Source organism: Meles meles, chromosome 21 (assembly GCF_922984935.1).
Source record: "Meles meles chromosome 21, mMelMel3.1 paternal haplotype, whole genome shotgun sequence".
In the NCBI taxonomy this organism is placed as follows: Eukaryota; Metazoa; Chordata; class Mammalia; order Carnivora; family Mustelidae; genus Meles; species Meles meles.
Genome location: NC_060086.1, coordinates 26,897,305 through 26,912,967, shown reverse-complemented (window position 1 = coordinate 26,912,967; position 15,663 = coordinate 26,897,305). Strand labels below are relative to the sequence as shown.

General features: G+C 49.5%; 1 pseudogene; it reads right to left on the bottom strand.

Moving 5' to 3' along the window:
• Window positions 1-6,240: 6,240 nt before the first annotated feature.
• On the bottom strand, window positions 6,241-7,585 carry LOC123933604 (annotated as a pseudogene).
• Window positions 7,586-15,663: the final 8,078 nt, after the last annotated feature.

The following is a 15,663-nucleotide window of genomic DNA, read 5'->3' as shown; positions in this document are numbered from 1 at the left end:
ATCCTGACCTGAGCCAAAAGCTCAACCCACTGATCCTCCCAGGTGTCTCCAGTGTTTTAAGGGTACAGGGATTTATTTTATCAGGTATGGTAAGACAAGCAGATATACAAATAACTCTCACAACACAAGAAGCGTTTGTAGACTCACTGATCCCGAGAAAGGAGGTCCTGAGAGCCATGGAGGGCCACCCAGGGAAGCACCAGGGTCGGGCAGGAGAAATAGGGAGTGAAGGGACAGACAATATGGGCAAGACCCTTTATTGTGGTTTCCATGGCAAGGGGCAGGTGAGTCCGGGTAAGCACGTTTAAATCTGCCTAGTTTGTGTCATCTCAGTGGGTTCCGGGACATAGTGGTGTCTGTCTAGAGTAGTCTCTCCCTGCCCCTGGGGTGATCAGGGCAGGGGATAGTGGCCCAGAGTAAGAGTTTCTTACAAGAGGTGGTTGGGGGTAAAGGCTCTGAATTGGTTGGTTTACATGTGAAAGCTTTGCCGGCAGGCAAGCTGTTGACCATCTCTAGGAATTAAGTCAGCCTGCCAGGGACAGTCCCTCCAAAGTCAGCAAGGCCTGAGATGTCAAAGCTTTAAATACAGAAGGTAGAATCTATGGTTATTATACTTGCTTTAAACAGATTTTGAATTAAGTCCGTGAAGGTTAGCCAACCAGTGCATCTTAGCAACATTAGAGTTCATTCAGAACCTATGTTGTAGAGGCACAGAAGGCAATCGGCCTCCTTTTAATGTTGCCAATCAAATTTTTCTAGTAAATTTTGGATTTCCTTTTTATTTTTTAGAGATTTTATGTATTCATTTGAGAGAGAGAGAGAGAGCAAGCAAGTGTGACAGAGCAGGACCCAGGGGGAGCAGCAGGGAGAGGTAGAGGGAGAAGCAGACTGACTCCTTGCCCAGCAGGAAGCTTGACATGGGGCTCTATTCCAGGATCCCGGGATCAAGACCCGAGCTGAAGTCAGAAGACTAACCATGTGAGCCACCCAGGTGTCCTTGTAAATGTTGGATTTACGGTTGGGTCAAATTTTGAACCTATGTTGAATTAGCTGTTGGGTGGGTGGGGGTGGTGTCCTGATCCTGTATTCAGTTTTCTCTCTTCCACTCCTCCTTTGCTTGGGTTTGTCTTCCTGGATATGCATGTGGGGTGGGGGAGTGTCTTTTTGCCCTGCTCCTCTTTCTCGGTTTTTTCTTCCAGAGAGTCTCAAATCAGCATCATCAACCTTGGAGCTTCTGTCGTGGCCATGGTTGTATGGTTTCAAGTCTCCTGGCGTAAGTCAAGGTGGGAATTGATCCCCTCACTGTGCCTACAGGGTCCCCCATATGTGTCTCCCATAACCCTGAGGATCAGGATCTTGTACCAAACAGGTTTAGGCAGTGGAGTGGTCAGTGGAAGCCTACAGGACCCACAGCCTAGTCACTGATGAAGCCAAACCGTCTTCTGCGACAGCCCTACCTTCTCTCAGTGTGGACTGTTTCCCCTGCCCCCTTTTCCCACTCTACAGATTCCCTCAGGTTTCTACAAAATTTCTACAAAATCCCTCAGATTTCGCACTCTACAGATTCCCTACTCCACGTAAAGTCAGGAGTTTTTGTTTCTGTCCCCTTCTAATCACACAGGGTGCACACGTTCTGGGTGTTTATGGGGAAGGGGACTGGGTGGGTCAGCCCACAGGTGGCTGTCCTCTTCCTGTGGGAATGCCAGTCCATCTCCCCAGTGTTGGGAGTCCACAGCCAGCAAAATCATTCTCTCCATGGCCAGAGTCAGAGCCTCAAGCCCCTGGATCACAAGAGGAGTCTGTCGACGAGCTGGGGAGCAACAACACTACGAGAAAGGCAAGTGTGCTGTGGAGGGGTTTGGCACTGGGAGAGAAGTGGAACACCAAACAACCCCCTCCACTTTTCTGTTCTTCATCAGCTCGTGGACCCTGGGCTGCCATGGATGCGCACCTCAAAACCCTGAGGGCTCAGGAAGACACATGGTAACCGGGAGAGGAGCGGCAGCTCGGGAGCCGGGCAAGGCCACTCCCATTGCCTGAACCACAGTGACTCAGGAGGCAGCCAGGGAGCCATTCTTACATTTCCCTGGGGTCGGGGCCTCCTTCCTTTGCACCCACAACACAGAGGGTCACCCCCAGGACTGTGCTTGGGGTGTGCTTTCCCCCATAGGATCTGGACATCAGCGTCAAGCAGTGGCCCAACACCCAGTCCCTGGAACTCAAGCACACCAGGCAGCATGTCCTGCAGTTGCCAACCTCAGGGGGGAGCCTTGGAGACCAATACAGGCCACATGCAGGTAACATAGGTGACACCTCCCCCCAAGATACAGTCAATTCTCATTCATTCTCACCTTGTTGGCAAGGATGGGACATTAGTTTGGAAATGGATGACAACCTTCGTGTGAGATAACAGAACACGAGCCAACACACAAGCTGGCCAGCGATGGCCAGTTCCCTCCCAGATCGTGACTCTCGGCTCTGAAGCCAGTTAGTTAGTGAAGGAGCAGGTCAAGCTGACCCCCGTGTCCTCATTTAATGTGAGTACACCCTGTTTGTCATACCACTGGTTTTAATCCCCTTCTGATGAGAGAGAGATTCCTGATCCAGACTAGTGGGGATCCCCTGACACCCGGCACATGTGATTGACAACAGTTTACTAGTCACATACACTCACACTTCAGGGGAGGAGGATACTACACACCGTGCAGGGCTGCACTGAGATTGCGCTTGCGAACAGAGAGAACCAGCAGGGCCTTGGAAGGCAAGACTTGCTTGAAACAAGAGGGTGTGGCAAGTCCTGGTTCCCATGGGAGGGTGTGAGTGGCTTGCTTGAAGAATTCAGTGGGCTTCTAGGGAACTGAACGCTGCTCCCCAAAAACCAATAGGCATGATGTCTAGTGCCTGTGATGAGAAGTGTGTTTGGTTAAGAGACCTCCCTTGTCAGGGAAGAGGGAGAGGAGAGCATGCATGATGCCATTTGAGTCCCTCCTTGATTTTCCAGGTTTCAAGACAGCCCTTAATATGGAATCTGAATTTCAGGCCTTATGCCACAAGAGGGTATGAGAAAGTAATTCTTCTTAGAACTAATAATGGAATTTCACAGTGAAACAGTATACGGGATAAACGCGTAAAGGTCAGTTGTATTGCTCTATGGTAGCGATGAATATGTAGGCTCCACAATCAAACACACATTCACAATTACTCGTACAAGGAAATTACTTCGGGATAAATCTAACAGTGCCTGTCCAGGCATCACATGCTGAAAGCACTGGTAGAGTAAATCAAAGATATGAATAAATGGAGAGATACCCCATGTTCGTGACTTGGAGGACTAAGCATCGTCATGATGTCAGTTCTCCCCAGATTGATAGAGAGATTTAATGCCATTCCTATCACAATCCTGTCAGCTTTGTTCATTTTTGTAGAGATAGACAAAAATACTCTAAAATGTATGTGGAAGGACAAAGGAATTAGAGTAGTTTCAACAACAGTTTTGAAAATAATACTAATTTGGGATCACAGTCTCTGGAGTTTCTGAACTTAGTAGTAGTTACAATAAGGAAGCCTGTGTGGTATTTGCAGAAGGACAGACACATAGAACAGAACAGAGCAAAGAACCCAGAAAGAGTCCCCACAAATATGCCCATCTGAGTTTTGAAAAGCGTGCTAAAGCAATTCCATTCCAGATAGCTCGGTCTTGTACCGAGTACAGCCATCCAAAGCTTGTGATGAACTCAGAGAGGCCAAACTCAGAAAACAGCAGCAGCAGAGAAGGAGGATGGTGGTGTGACCGAGGCCATACCAGGTGGGAATGGGAGAGAGAGTGTGTGCCCAGGGTTGTGCGGGCGGGGTCCAAAGAGCCATCCAGGGATGCTTTCTGAAGGCCGAGGGAGCAGGGAAATTGTCCAATCAGCCTGTGGGCACAGGTGCCAGTGAGCGGGAAGGTTGTTAGGACAGCTGCCGTGGGCGGGTCACAGACGCCTCAGCTGAGCCTGGGGAGAAGCAACTCCCAATTTGCAGCCATCTGTGAGGCTTGCTTCTTGCCTGGCGTCTGAGGATCCCGCAACCTTGGCCCTATGGGCGCAGCACCTCAGAACCTCCAGACCCATGGCCACTGGTCCGAGGACACCCCTTTCACCTCCTGTACTTCCTCCTCAAGGTCGACGCAGAGGACGAAGGAGTGAGCGGCCCTTGGGAAGATGCTTCTCTGCACGGAGGTACCTGTAGGGCCTGGTGTCAGGGCCCTGTGTCCCCGGGGGCTGGGGCCTCGCTGGGAGGCGGGCCTGCGTCTCAGGAATACGCTGGTTTGCCAAAAGGTAGCCGTCAGCTTGTGCGCCCCTCGTTTCACAGCTGTGAAGAGCCCAGAACGGGGCTTCATTTAGGGAGCTGCTAACTATGTGTGCGGCCTGGAGACAGCGAGAGTGGAAATGCGGCCGAACCAGGCAGATGAGGTTTCAGCCTTGTTGGGGCTCAAGTCCTGCTACAAGACCAACTTGAAGCCAGTAAGTGTATTGTTGATGGGGCAGAAGTTCCGTTCTCCTTCTCGAGTAGGTTACATTCCACTATGGGTTGTCAGGATCCCCACCGTGCACCTGAGATCAGGCCAGTCAGGGGTCGTGGGGTGTGTGTGTGTGTGTGTGTGTGTGTGTGTGTAAGGGGAGTGGCCTTCTTTTTGGGTGGGTTGTGGGTATCAGTGATTGGAATGCATGATAAATAGGACTGCTAGGATGTGTGAGGGACTCACCACCTGGCTGGAAAAGACAGGAAGGAAATAATGACCTGTGATATTCGTCATTACTGTTTTGCATTGAGTGCTGAGAAATATAGGGTGCATTAGAGTTTGTAATGTCCTGAGTAATGTTCGAGCTGAGACCAGGAGGCTAAGAAATCAAGGCGGATGTGGGAAGGTGTTCAGTTAGAGCCGGGAAAGATGTGGACTCTTCGGGGCGTCTGAGTGGCTCAGTGGGTTAAAGCCTCTGCCTTTCGCTCAGGTCATGATCCCAGAGTCCTGGGATCGAGCCCCGCATCGGGCTCTCTGCTTGGCGGGGAGCCTGCTTCCTCCTCTCTCTCTCTCTGCCTGCCTCTCTCCCTACTTGTGATCTCTATGTCAAATAAATAAATAAATAAATCTTTAAAAAAAAAAAAAAGATGTGGACTCTTCAAGGAATTGAGAGAACGTCCTTGAAGCTCGGGGCATGTGGGGACTGTAGGGTGGGGAAAACCAAGGTTTGGGGTGAAGACTTGGACTTTTTGTAGGGTCTTGGAAAGTAATCCTAGTGATTGAAAACATGGGGTCCAGACCCAAGCAGATCCTAGCTCTGCCTCTTCTTATGAGCCGTGTTGCTAAAGCATTGTACGTCTCAGTTTCCTCATGGGAGAAATGGGGATGATGATAATCCCACTTCATAGATGATCGTGAAGATGAAGTGATATTTAACATGAATAAAACACTTAGCGCCATGTCTGACAGGTAGTAGGGGTCAGTGGTGGTTGGTTCCAGAAATAAATAAACACATGGATAAGTTTTGAAGACTCGCAGGCAGTCCGCGGAGACATTTGTGAACAGCTTTCAGGTGCTGCTGACCACGTGTGTCACACTGTTGAACTCGAAATAATTTTTCTCAAATGGACAGTTATTTGCCCAGAGAATCTGCAGTGCCATTGAAATGACGAGAGGGAAATAAAATGCTTTTCAGAACCATGTCCCAATTAGGTGTCCTTAAAATTTCCTGATAAATTCATTTATTTAATATTTGTTGGTAACCGTTTGTGCAGACTTGCTTACTTAAAGTAAATTGACTATAGAGTAATGGAGACACACAGTGAGGTCAGAGAGCTTGGCTTTTCTTGACTCTCTATGGGATAGGTGTTTTCTGTTTTGTTTTTGTTTCAGGTAGGAAACATCTTTATTATTGGCCTTGATTCATTCATCATATAGTGTCCAACATGGATTCCGGATCCAGACAATCTGCCTGGCGCATTACTACGCTGGCCCCTCTAGTCCTGGCGCCAGGCCGTCCCCCGAGGGAAGCCAACCCCACCTGCCCCAAAAGTTCATACTTGGGGTGCTGAGTGCCAGGCTGTCCCAGGAATGGGCCCCTCGGTCTCTGGCCCTCTATTCTGTCCAGGAGTTCTGGGGAGGCCGAGGCTGGAGCCTGGAGCCTGGACAATCACTCTCTTTGGTTTCGTGATCATCAAAAAACAAAAAAACAAAACAGAGGAGATAAACATTTCACAGTCTTAAAAAAAAATAGGAGCCTGAGGAGAGAAGCCAAGGTTCTGTGCTTGGGAGCCCCGTGGGAGTCCGAAGCATCCGTGTCCCTTGAGGTGTGCTGACCCAGCCGTGGCGTGGCCGGCTGGCGAAGTCACTGGCCAGAACTGTAGGGCCGATAGAAGGTACTTACTCGGTGACAGCAGCATGTCTCGGAACAGCTGGGAGTTGAGGGAGGCTGGGAGGGTGTGCAGGGCCGGAGCCGCAGCAGCAGACGCCCAAAGCTCTGGGGCTGGGACGGGGACTGGGCCGGCACATACTCCGTGAGGGCCACCTGTGCGTTCTCCTGCAGGCGTTCCACGTGCTCTGGGTCGGAGAGGCCACAGGCGTAGGCGTGAAGAGAGCCATGGCCCTGAGGCAGCCGAGTCGACCTGCAGGCGGCCCAGCTTGTCCACCTGCTCCTGGAAGGCGCGCACCTGGCCCGCGCCGAAGCGCCTGGACACCGCACTGTAGGTCTCAGCTCGCAGCAGCTGCATGATCGGCTCCGACACCGGCTGCCCTGGGAAGTGGTCTCTGCCCGCCACCGCCGCCAGCTTGAGCCCGGGGGGCGCTGCCGGAGGAGGCGGCCACGGCGCCAAGCAGCGAGTGCGGGATGCGGCCACGCTGCACCGCCTCCTTCCTCATGCCCACCCGGAAGCACTTTTTCAGGCAGCAGTATTGGCACAGGTGATGCTGGGCGATCTGGCACTCCCGGTTGGACCCGCCGGTGTCACTGAGGTGTCGCTGCGGCTGCTGTGGAAGCTCCGCTTGAAGCAGCTCTTGCAGCCCTCGCAGGTGAAGACGCCGTCGTGCTTGCCGCTGGATGTGTTCCCACACACCATGCAGTCCACATGCAGCCCGGACCGCTCTTCTTCAACAGGATCAGAGTTCATGGCTGTGCCTGGGGGTGAGGACCAGGAGGTCGCTGGGGACCTGCAAGGCCCCTGGTCTAGCGCTTCCCGAGCTACCGCCCCCTCTTTGGCCACACCTTCCCTGGCTGGGCCTCAGGCAGGGCCCCAGCCTCGCTTGCTGCCGCCCACCCTAGGATCCGGCCTCACGCTGCAGTCGGTTTTCTCTGAGAAAGTTTTTATAATTTCTCTGTTCTTCTCTGTCTCAGTTTCCAGTGCCTTCCTGTGTCTGCAGCCCAAACATTGTAGGGGAAGTTTGGGTTTGGAATTGCAGAGACTAATTAGTTGTACCCAACCCAGTGCAAACCAGCAAAGCATGAAGGACTTTTTTTTTTTTTTTTTTTAAAGATTGTTGTTCATTTGACAGACAGAGATCACAAGTAGGCAGAGGCAGGCAGAGAGAGGGGGAGGCAGGCTCCCTGCTGAGCAGAGAGCCCAATGCAGAGCTCCATGCAGAGCCCGATCCCAGGATCCTGGGTTCACGACCTCAGGCGAAGGCAGAGGCTTTAACCCACTGAGCCACCCAGGCGCCCGCTGTGGGGATTTTTTAAAGAAAAGACAGATGCTTAAGTCCTCCTCTAGACTCACAGAGTCAGAGGCCTCTGGAATAGGCCCCAGGGTACAAGGACCAAGCATGTTTACCATCTAGATGCATTTCTTGAGAGCTTTTTTGGCACTGGGCTTTCCATTTTCTAAAAAAAATATTCTGCGAGTTTGGGAGAACCCATAAACTACCATTTGATGACACTTAGCAGGGTTCTGTCCTTCGGGTTCTGGGATATCGTGATCTGCATGTTTGGTGTAATGTGTTACAGCCTTAGCTCTTGTCAGAAAGTTACGAATTGGGGTGTCTGGGTGTCTCAGTGGGTTAAAGCCTCTGCCTTCAGCTCAGGTCATGATCCCAGGGTCCTGGGTCGAGCTCCGCATCAGGCTCTCCGCTCAGCAGGGAGCTTGTTTCCTCCTTTCTCTCTGCCTGCCTCTCTGCCTACTTGTGATCTCTGTCTGTCAAATAAATAAATTAAATCTTAAAAAAATATAATTCATTTAAAAAATTTTTAAAAGTTATGGACTGTTTTTTCTTTTGTTTTCAAATTTTATGTATTTAATAGATCGAGTCAGAGAGCATAAGCAGGGGGAACAGCAGAGGGAGAGGGAGAAGCAGGCTCCCCGCTGAGTAGGGAGCCCAACAAGAGGCTGGATCCCAGGACCCTGAGATCATGACCTGAGCTGATACCAAGAATCAGATGCTTAGCCAAACTGAGCCACCCAGGCACAATTACAGGACCTGATGTCGTAGAATATAAGTTGCAAGGCTAAAGAAAGAGAAGGGAGAAAGTGAGGACTGTAAATAAAAGAGGCTTGTGAGACCTGTTAACCAATGGCAAGGTATGGGTCTTATTCTCACTCAGGATTTAACAAATACAGAGAGTCAAAATATTTATGAGATAATCAGATCAATTTGAACTGTGGCTTGACATGTCTTGATATTGAGAAATTATTTTGAAATGTTTAAAGAGTGATGATCGTTTTGTGGGTATGTCTATGTGTGTGTCCATCAAGGGCAGTTTTGTTCCCTGGGAGATGTTCGGCAACATCTAGGACATATTTGGTGGTCAGAAGCAGGAGTGAGGAAGAGGCTACCCTCATGTCGTGTATGGAGACCAGGGGTGCTGCTAAGCATCATAGTAAGCTCAGCACAGGGCCCTCGGCAAAGAATGATGGGGCCCAAGATGTGGGGAATGCCAAGGTTGGGAAACCCTGTTCTGGAGACACATGTTGAAGCAGCCGTGGGTCAAATGATAGGATGAAGACATTTGCTTCAAGGGGCGCCTGGGTGGTTCAGTGGGTTGAGCCACTACCTTTGGCTCGGGTCATGGTCTTGGGATCCTAGGATCGAGTCCCCAGTCAGTTTTTCTGTTCGGCAGGGAGCCTGCTTCCCTCTCTCTCTCTCTGCCTGCCTCTCTGCCTACTTGTGATCTCTCTCTGTCAAATAAACAAAATCTTTTTAAAAAAAAAAAGATACTTGCTACAAAATGTTATGGGAGCTGTGGGGATGGGCCATATGTTGAGAATTATTTAAGTTAGTGATGGGAGTTCCTTATACCATTCTCTCTACTTGGGTGTGTGTATGTGTATCTGTCTGTATGTTTATATCGTGTGTGTGTGTGTGTGCGTGTGTACATGTTGTATGTGTGTATATTAGATACGATTGTAAATTTCCATAACAGGATCTCACAAGCTTGCTACAGGTGACATAGAGACTGCTCACGTGGTGCCAGGGGCCAGCAGGTGGGGAGGGTGGACAAGCTGAGACGGTGGGTTCGCAGGAGCAGCAGCAGCGGCGTCCTTACCGGGCTCGGTCTGCAGTGGGATGTCAGTGGTGTCTGGATGTCTAGGTTCTCTTTATGCCTGTTGTTTTTTTTCATGTTCTCTCTTGTTCTTTTGCCTTCCTAATAGCCTTTCAATAAATTCTTTTTCTGTTAAATTCAGTCAGAATCAGTTTCTGTGAAGCAAGAACTCTGCCTTACACAAGAAAAGGGTGAAGCCCATGTATATGAAAAGGTGATTTGGGGAGCCTGGGTGGCTCAGTGGGTTAAAGCCTCTGCCTTCGGCTCAGGTCATGATCCCAGGGTCCTGGGATCGAGCCCCACATCGGGATCTCTGCTTAGCAGGGAGCCTGCTTCCTCCTCTCTCTCTCTCTCTGCCTGCCTCTCTGCCTACTTGTGATCTCTGTCAAATAAATAAAATCTTTAAAAAAAAAAAAAAAGAAAAGGTGATTTGACAGACTATGGCAGGAGACAGAGGAATTAGGAGACATAGATAAATAAAAATGTATATGTCATTTATATATCTAACAACAAAAATTTACAGTGTGTATAGTATATATATTTTTATACGCACGTATATATGTATATAATATTTGAGAGCAAGAGAATCTCATGGCTTCTGTTTTTCTTGTTCTTAATTTCTATCCCTCTTGAGACCACAGTTTAATTCTTCCTCAGGGCTATTATGAGATAGCCCCATATTTATTTATTTATTTATTTAAAGATTTTATTTATTATTTGACACAGAGAGATCACGATAGGCAGAGAGGGAGACAGAAAGAGACGGGGAAGCAGGTGAAGAGCCCGATACGGGGCTCGATCCCAGGACCCTGAGACCACGACCTGTGCCGAAGGCAGAGGTTGAACCCACTGAGCCACTCTGGTGGCCCCCCTCCACTTCTTTAAATAAGAAACTCTCCTTCCTACTTAAATAAATGCAAGTGGACTTCTGTCCCCTACAACCCAGAGAAGCTCGGCATAGTTTAGATGATGCTGTGCTCACCTAACCACCTTTTTGCTATACCTGCCCTTGCTCACCGCTGTGCAGATGTTCCACAAACGGGGGCGCCTGGGTGGCTCAGTGGGTTAAGCCGCTGCCTTCAGCTCAGGTCATGATCTCGGGGTCCTGGGATCGAGTCCCACATCGGGCTCTCTGCTCAGCGGAGAGCCTGCTTCCCTTCCTCTCTCTCTGCCTGCCTCTCTTGTGATTTCTCTCTGTCAAATAAATCTTTAAAAAAAAAAAAAAAAAAAAAAGATGTTCCACAAACATCTGTTTCATGGGCACATGATTGTCATTTGGCTCCAGACAGGGAACGAATGTGCTGTTCATGGCAGCAGAGGCACTCTGGTCTTCTTGGTCTTTCAAATAATCATTGTAAGTGGACCTACTTATTGAGAGTTCTTTCTGTCGTACGTGTCCGTCTTTCGTAAGTTTTGCCAGCAACCTTCAGTCTCTGAACACCACTGATTGTAGGGTCCTCGGTACTTGGGTTTGTGAGGCACGAGGAATGAATGAATCCAGCGGGGCCCTTTGAGAGACGCCTGCTGGACTCTCCTGGTGGGTCCTATACCGATGGTCACAGGCCATTCCAGCTTCATCGAGGAGGGGGGCATCTAAGGTGGGAGCGTGTACAGGCAGGGTAGCCTGGGTTTTCCAAGAACAGGCTTTGAGGCCAATAGCCTTAGACTATCACCCTAACTCTGCCCCGTGCTCCTGTGCTTCCTTAGGCTTGTTACCTAACCTCTCTATGCCTCGGTTTCCTCATCTGTAAAATGGACTGTTTTACGGATTAAATGTAAAAAATATGTTTACGTACGTAACGTCACAGAGAAGATGGCACAGGGGGAACACTCGAGAAGTGGTATTTTTATTGTTACTCAACATTGTGGTTAATATGATCATAGGGAAGTTCTTCCGCTGTAAAGAGCACAAAGCAGAAGATGCTCCATGTAGAGGATGGTCAACCTTTTGGCCCCTTCCAGGCCCTGCGGTTGCCGTGATGCCATTTACCATCAGCTCAGTGATCTCATGCTTGGGTGACCCCTTCTGGGCCAGCATATTAATTATGCAGCCTTGGTAGCTCCCAGGGGCCTGGTCTGGTGGGGAGGGTTTGTGTGTTTGAGCTGGACTCCACCACCTTCTACCTGTGTGACACTCAGGACCTAATCACCCCGTGACAGGAAAGCAAGGGACTATCCCATAGGGTTGTTGGTGACCATTAGATGGAAGGACACATATAAAATGCCAGGCACATGCCACGAAATGTTTTACCTCATTGCATTTTCTTATTTTTTTACTAGCTCCCAGAACAACCCATTTCTGCCCGTTTCTGTGTCAGAGAGGTGAGGTGATTCGCTGCAGGGCCTACTGTTAGGCGAGTAAGTTGAGAAAAAGACCTTGCAGGTGTAGGAAAGAGCATGAGTAAAAGCGGGGAAGTGAGAACCTGCTGTGAAGCTGCAGGTAACCCGGCATGGCTAGAGAGCCAGATGTGGGTGAGGGAAGGGCACAGGATGAGTTTAGGAAGGACTTGGATGCTCTGTGCTGAAGGACAGTGGATCTCTGAGGGCTTTTGAAGTTGGAGTGACCCCGTTTAATTTGCATTTTCAGAGCATTGCAGAGGGGAGGTTGGAGGAGGAACCAGAGAGACAGAGTGACTCAGGAGGAGGATCTTCTCTTGTGGATCAGGGCAGCAGTGCAGAGGGTTTGAAGCAGGACACGATACGGTCTGGGTCCTTAAAGGTACAGCCCACTGGGGAAGAAGAGGCCTGCATGGGAGGGAAAATGACGTAGTACAGTGCCCAACGCAGATGCCAAGAGCATCCAGCCTGGAACCGCCAGTCACCCAGGTATACGGTGCCAGGTCCCATAGCACGGAGCATTGTATTCAGATCAGATGGGATCGGAGCAACAGATGCTCCCAGTTCTGTCATGGTCAACAGAACTCAGGAGTTAGCTTCCTAACGTCCTGCTTTATTATGGCTGCTCTCTCTTCCCAAGGGGTCTATGTGTGTGTTGGAACAAGGGACCAACGTCTTAGTCACTGATCCAGGAGAGAAAACTTATTTTCATTTGTGAGCTGCTACCTGCCTCCAGCCTGCAGAAAAGAGTGCAGCATTTTTTGTCATGAGGTAGATGTGACTTCAAGTACACACCCTGCCACGTCACTGTAGGACCGTGAGAAGCTCACCTCATTTCTGTGTCCTTGGTTTCCTGATATAGACAATGGGGGTATTATGCTGTCTTCTTCCTGGAGTTGTTGTAAAGATGAGATAGTGCGTGGGTATACGTTATCCCAGAACATAGCGTGAAGTGCGAAACGAACATCAAGCATTGTTTCTTGCCTTGTCATTTGCGGCCTTATTCCCAGGTAGGATAGTTTGGGTTCCCATCCTGACATCAAGTCATGAGAGCCATTTTGTTCTCTATATGGATTTCAGTGACTACAAGAGAGTCTGAATACATGACCACACAGACTTGAATTGTCCTCTGTGGTCTGGAGCCTCCGATTTCCAGGAATGGTTCAAGGCTCCCCATGGGGGCATAGCCCACATGGAACTCACTGGGGAGCTTTCTGGGACTTGGTGACCCTTCTCACTGTGATAATGGCACAGCTGAATTTCCCAGCAGGGATTATTCATCACAGCAGCCACTGATCCCACAAAGGATGGAGCTGAGCTCTTTGCCAGGCCTCCAGGACAATTACGATTCTTGCTTATGATTCTTCATTTCAATCCACTAGGGGGAGGAAAAGCAAACTCCCCCTTTTCCATGGAGTGGGTCATGGGTAGATATAGACCATGGATTAGCTTCCAACTTCCTTTACCTCTAAAACTCAGCCCTTGCTACCTTGCAGCCCGTCTGTCCCCCAAATCATAACAAACGCTGACCTACTGGGATATATGATGGGGTTGAGAGGGAGGAAAGGCAAAAGGGGAGCAAGGATATACCCCATATCTTCTCACATATTCACCGTATGTGAATTCCAGGTTTTCCCATAGATTCCTCACCACGCTATGTGGTAGGCACTGTCATTCCCATTCCCACTGTAATTTTAGGTGAAGAAAGTACAGGGGAGAAAGGGGAAGAGGTAAAGTGCCCCTGACACCCAGCTACCAAGAGAGTCAGTGGTGCCATATCGTCCTTCTTCCTGTTGGTTCTTGCAGTTGTTTCACGATTGCATTTAAACAGGTGGGGAAACAGGCTCGAGGATACTCAAGGAGCCTCAGTGAAAAAGAGGTAGCGATGGACTTTGACCTCAGGTCTGTGGTCTTTAACCCTCGGCTACCTCCAGTACAAACAGCATCCTTGTTACTCCGAGTGTGAACCTGCAGCATCTGCCATCACCTGAAAATTGTTAGACGTGGCTTCCAGGACCCACTTAGAGCCACTGAGTCGGAGCTGCATTGCCACACAACCTCCGGGGGATTCCGGGTACTCTGATGTTTGAGGAGCAGCGGTCGGCATAGTTCATCCCGGCTGTGAAGGAGATGTTATAAGGCAGGAAAAGATGCACGTCTTAAGTAGATGAAAGAAGGGGTTTTCCCAGCAGGGAGACAGTCCTGGACTCTTTTGGGAGTTTATCGGGGGGAGAATCCTGGATGGCTCCTAAACAGCATGAGGATGGAGGGGACAAGTTCGTGCTGGGCGTGGCGCAGAAGTGAGAAGAAGGGCAGAGGGTAGAGGGGATCCCAAGTCTAGGAAGGTGGGCAGTTCTGTGAGACTGGCTCCCTCCCAAACTTTGGGGTGTCCGGACCTCAGTGTGGGCGGTCAAGGTGCACCCACAAAGGTGTTCTTAGACACTGGGCTTCGCATTCTTTGGGGCTCCCATGGCCAAGCAGGACCCACCTGAGTAGAGCTGCCTGCTTTCAGAAAGCAAAATGGCTCCCAGACTGTTCTGTTCTTTCTAACTTTAAGGCCTTTTGCTAGTCCTGGAGAGTGAGAGGAAGGTCTGATAATGGTGGGAATCGAGTATTCCTGCCTGGCTGATGGAGTGAGGCTGGGGTTCAAATTTGATTTAGAGAAGATAAATGTGACAGTTTTTGTCTACTGACTTTAGACAATAAGAATAAATTCATATATGTTACTTGTCTGTTACATGTGTTAAATAAGTTTTTAAAAAAGATTTTATTTATTTATTTGACAAACAGATCACAAGTAAGCAGAGAAGCCAGCAGAGAGTGAGAGGAGGAAGCAGGCTCCCTGCTGAGCAGAGAACCCGATGCGGTGCTCCATCCCAGGACCCTGGGATCATGACCTGAGCTGAAGGCAGAGGCTTTAACCCACTGAGCCACCCAGGCACCCCTCAAAGATAAACTCTTAACAGGGACAGCAAGAAAGTATTTGAAACAAAGGAACCACAAAACAACTAACTGTATAGAAACAGTATACTCGGGGCGCCTGGTGGCTCAGTGGGTTAAAGCTTCTGCCTTCAGCTCAGGTCATGATCCCAGGGTCCTGGGATCGAGCCCCGCATCGGGCTCTCTGCTTAGCGGGGAGCCTGCTTCCTCCTCTCTGTCTCTCTGCCTGCCTCTCTGCCTACTTGTGATCTCTGTCAAATAAATAAATCTTAAAAAAAAAAAAGAAAGAAAGAAACATTATACTCTGTGAGAGTGAGCCTGGGGGAAATCAAATATGCGTTATTGTGAGTGCTGCAGTGGTGATTCTTACAATTGCTACACATGCAAGAAATTCCAAACAAGTGCTGCTTATCAGGCCCTCCAGAATTTTGGCACAGGTTTCTTCCAGAAAGACATTTTTTCTTATGTCATTTCTCTATCAGGGAAGTAGTTGAGTAGAAAGAACACCAAACCTAGAAGAATGTAGATCTCCTAGGGAGACTGGGAGACTCTTTTGCCCCTCCAAACCCTCCCCTCCCCCACTGTCTTCTCAGGCTTCAGCTCTGTTCTTTCTGTCTCTGGGTCCCGGTGTCCCGGTGTGGGGATCTGAGCATCGCGGTGTCCATTTCTCTTTGGGCGCCCCTGCTGTGTGTGTCTTTCTTTGCTGCCACTTCCCAATGGTGCACAGGAGAAGAATGAGGCACAAACAAGTCAGCTGTAAGACAGAGGGAGCAGGGGACGACAGCTAGAAGGACTGTATTTATGAGATACAAGATAACAACCAACAAAGGAGAAGAAGTACATATAATAGTCATAGGTCTTGCGAGTAAACAAGAAGGAA